This window comes from Solanum pennellii, chromosome 3 (assembly GCF_001406875.1).
Source record: "Solanum pennellii chromosome 3, SPENNV200".
Lineage (NCBI taxonomy): Eukaryota > Viridiplantae > Streptophyta > Magnoliopsida > Solanales > Solanaceae > Solanum > Solanum pennellii.
The window spans coordinates 50497932-50502610 of NC_028639.1; the positions used below are offsets into that span (position 1 = coordinate 50497932).

At 36.2% G+C, this 4679-nt stretch overlaps 1 protein-coding gene across 2 annotated transcripts in view; it reads right to left on the reverse strand.

The window, feature by feature from the left end:
• Positions 1-2514, reverse strand: part of LOC107015253 (peptide chain release factor 1) — a 32269-nt gene extending 29755 nt beyond the window's left edge. For both annotated transcript variants that reach the window (XM_015215461.2, XM_015215466.2), the window contains exon 1: positions 2370-2514. The gene's annotated coding sequence lies outside the window, so the exon portion shown is untranslated. The remainder of the gene's footprint in view (positions 1-2369) is intronic.
• Between the last annotated feature and the right edge of the window lie 2165 nt (positions 2515-4679).

The window sequence follows — 4679 nt, forward strand, 5'->3', positions numbered from 1 at the left end:
TAGGCCACACACTTGGGTGCAAGTCAACAGGGAAATTCCCTCTGTCTCCACACAAAATTCAATTATACATCTTCTCAAGATGAAAATTCAAACATGTAAATAAGCAATATCGAATTTTCAAAGTAATGCTGGAACATAAAGCAAACTCATTTTATATTCTAAATACAGTAACATAGATGAAGTGAAGTCCAATGAACTTGGATCTGCAGATATGATTGTATTCAAATACAATCAGGCTGTTTTGAATTTATCACTTGTTTGGGACTGAGAAGTTGTTGGGAGGTTTAACTTTGTGTTGGTACAACAAACAGGTAAATATCCTTAAAGAAGTCAACTTGAAAGGATTTAAATTGAAGAAAAACAAGTAAAGGAACTTGCAAACTCAACTGACCAACAACAAAAATATGGAAGCTACTAAATTTATAATCTTTCTGAACAGGTAAGTACAGTGTTTTGGACGGCAAGAGGCGACAAAAGGCGACAAGGGCTTGCCTCGCCACGCGGCGAGGCGAGAGGCGGGGCGCTCGCCTTTTTGAATCGAGGCGCCAATTAATACCAAAAATTAAAAATATTAAATTGCACATATAATATTCAAAATTTCAATAGCAATTACATATCTTACAAATACTAAAATAATTACTATAGAAAGAATTAATTTTTTTTTCAAAAAAATAATGGACAGCAGTCACAGACTCACAGCACAGTGAAAACAGAATGCATTTTATAGTAATCTGGGACAAAACAGAGAGTGAAGAAAACAGAGGGAAAAAAGAGTAGTGAAGAAAACTTGAAGAAAACAGAACTGGAAGTCTGAAACGAATTGTAGAAGAAGAACAGAAAAAAAGAGGTATACCTCAGGTCTTCAGCAGCAGCAACTCGAAGATGATGGAGACCGGGAGAAGAGATCGCGAGGGGAAGAGAGTCGGGGAGAAGAGTGCGCAGCAGCAGATTTTGAAAGTATAAAAAAAAAGCCCAAATTTTGACTAATATTGTTACGTCAAATATTTTTTTTAAAAAAAAATAAAAAGGCGTCGCCTTTTCTGGCGCCATTAGGTCGCCATGGGTCGCCATGGGCCGCCTTATGCATACCGCCTCGCCTCAGTGGGGAATGGCGAGGAGGCCTCGCCTCTCGCCAAAAGGCGATAAGGCGCTCGCCATTCACAACACTGTGACTTCCTATATCAAATTTCCTAGGAATAAAATGTCAAACTGCTCCATATTGGTGTTTCATTAGTGCGACCGTGATTCTTATTGGAGGTGGAAGATATATAAAGAAACCTCATTAGCATATTAGATTTCCACAAAAGTTTATTCCAATTCTTAATGGATTTGTTGAATAAACAATATACCTATCAGTATTACTTCTATAGCAAATTCTAATGCAATTTCTTTTCGTTAGACTGAATTCAGTGAGTAGAGCTAACGTAATTGCACGGGTTAACTTCTCGTTGTTTCATATTATCATTCTCCACTTCTCGTAAGTCCTAACTCTCTAAACTGAATGAACTGGACATGACGATGAAAACTCACTCTAAGATTTGAGGGTGAGGAGTACTTTGAATGAACTGGCGAGGACGATGAAAACTCAGTTTAACATTTGAAGGTTGTATATAATAAACCAAATTTGCATTGGTATACCACATATAGGAATGTAGCACGGGCTAACAAGTGCGAGTTCAGGCTCGCAACTCGAACTTCAGAAATCTTATATATCGTGAGATTGACTAATGCATATGCTGATTATTAAGCATAAGCAGCAATAGTTGATGCATAAGTCATATTATCAAATTCAACAAGGCTTATTAATGTATGATATGCAGGGATAAAATCAATTAGCATATTTAGGGAGCCAAGGAAATATGGAGAAGCTAGTACAAGCATAAAAAAGACATGAATTGTATGTTCACAGAGGAACAAATCGGTCAGCAAGACACTAAGCCTAGAAAATATTAATTTGAACAAGTTTAAGGTTCATTTTGAGGAGAAACTGCTAATATACTGGAGCTAAAAATAATTATAGATGGAGAAACCAGTGTTAGGAATAAAACAGAGGAAATATTTAATAAATTCGGTACTACTGCAGCTCCCCTCCTGCCTCCAAGACCAAAATTTTACCGAAAATTTAATGGAAAAGAGAGGAATCTCTGAACACCCAAATAGCAAGAAATTCATTTATATAGAGAGAAATTGTTGAACAGCTAAACAAGCCAAAATTAGGTTTGACCAAAAATCACAAACTAAGTTCACACATGCAATCACATGAAAGGAGGAACTATGAATTCCCAAATAGGGGAGGAGACAACATCAACTACAGAAAGAGAACTCAAATCAAAACGTAAAATCCAGAGCATTGATGAAAGTGAACTCACATACGTCAAAAGGAAGAACACCGAGATTGGCGAGACTGAGCTGGAAGAAGAGGTTTATCAGCGGGGAAGAAGCTTTGTGAAACCCAGCGAAACAAAGTGAACCATCTCGACTATACCGATTAGGCTTTGCAACAGAACTGGTTTGTCGGTTCCTTCTACTTGTTCACTTTTAAATTAATACATTTTTTATTAAGAGTATAATTAATAATGTAATGAGTTTATCATTTCAATTTTATTAATTATGAAAAAGATGAAAAGTTTTATATTTTTTCAAAATAATTAGTAATTTAATTGAGAGTATAATAAATAACAAAATTGTCTTTTTTTGATATGTCAAAATGAACAAGTAATTATGAACAACAATAAAAATAAAAGTGGACAAGTAAAAAGGGATAAAGGGAGTGCTAAATTATCTTAATAAGAGCACCTAAAATCTCTAAAGCACCCCTACAGCTTCCCTTTTATATGTATACTCCCTCCATTTAAAAAATAATGATTTTTTTTCTTTTTAGTTTGTTTCAAAAAAAATGATCTCTTTCTTTTTCGGTAAAATTTTACTTTTACCTTTCCACGTGGCATATTTAAGGTCACAAGATTAAAGGGTTATTTTGTACATTCAACATAATTTTAATTTTTGACCACAAGATTCAAAAGTCTTATTTATTTTCTTAAACTTCGTATCAAGTCAAACTAGGTCTATATATAAGAGACTTTCAGAAAATTCCAACGTGTCTTCTTAGTGGGTCATTCAATTGACAAATAGGAATATTTTTGTCACAAAAATTCTAGCTTCTCATCTCAAAGTGATTAGGTAAACAGGGGTACTATTGTCTTTTCACCTTCTTATGTATACGTTTCTTCCTCTCTATGCATTCATCAAATACGTAGTCTTCTACAATTCAACTATAATCTTGAACGCATTGGGGGTCATCTCCATTTTCTTTTCTCTGCTTTTGGTTTCTACTTTTGCTTTAGGTTTTTTACTTCGTTCTTGGTTCCTTCTATATTATCCAATAGAGTAAATTGTTGTATTGTATAAAGATAAAGGAAGACTTGTCGTTCTGTTGAAGCTGCTCTGTTTATATTGTTGCTACCGAGTCTGCAATTTCAGTTATCGTTTTCCCCTTTTTTCCAATTAGATTTTCATATTTCTTTCTGTTGAAATTGGATTACATTATAAGTTTCGTATGGTTAACTTATGTGCTAAATCAAATTATGTTTTTGGAATTTCAAGTTTGTTTGGTTTTATTTGGGATCTACTAATTTTGGAGCTTCGAAGCCTTTGACATTATAGCTAAACCAGACTTCAGGATATTCGCTCTACATGTGTTGTGAGAAATCGTTTTGTTGTTTTGGTTGATTAAGCTGGATGAATCTTATGTATTAGTGTACGCTTTTTGTTAGGTGTTAGTATTGAATGTTATGTTTGTGTCTTAATTGTTGATGGGCTTTGGAGAATTGATGTGATCCTCTTTGATCTTGGCATTTTGTAACTTTTTTCCCGTTAAAGTTAGTTAATGAGTTCCCATAATTGCAGTCTTGATTTATTTAATGAAGAAAAAGCTCTAATTTTGTTGATGAACTGCCTTTTTAATACAACAACAACACACCTAATGTAGTCCCACAAAGTGGGATTTAGGAAGGGTAAAGTGTACGCATATCTTTCGAACGTCCATGACGTTCGAAAGATATGCCTTGAAGTGACCTTGTACGTCTAGGCGTGTTTCGTCAAGTTTTATGTGTTCGTTTCGTAAAGAATTCATGTGAGAGGTGTTAAACTTATAGAAAATCGTAATTGGGTTGGAAACGTCCGGGAAATTATCCTTAAGGACCATCTAAGGGTCCTTGAGGATGGACCCAAAATTGTTGCCAAAATAGTCCCAGGCAGGCCCCAGACGACGGAGCAGTCGACGGCTCGTAGGCCTATTGACGCCCCGTCGAAGGGTGTCGTTGTGGGGGACTTGGCCATGGTGAAGAAGGAAGCCTTGGCAGGCTAGTGTAACCACCGACGGTGGCCAGTGACAGCCCGTCGTGGTGGTGACGCCCCGTCAAGGGCAGGTGTCGAGCGACCTGTCTTCCTGCGCAGGCTGTTGCCAACCAATTTACCCCACTTCTAAAGGGTAAACACTTAAAGACTTCATTCTTCCAAATTGAAAACCCAAAACTCTTAGAGAAAAACTCAAAGACTTCATTGAAGTCCAAATTGAAGAAGCAGCTTGGTGTGGGGGTTTTGAGTGGAAATTCGTCATCAAAGTGAAGAATTATCATCCTTGAGGTATGGCTTTTGATCCTTGAAACTTGTTTCATCAA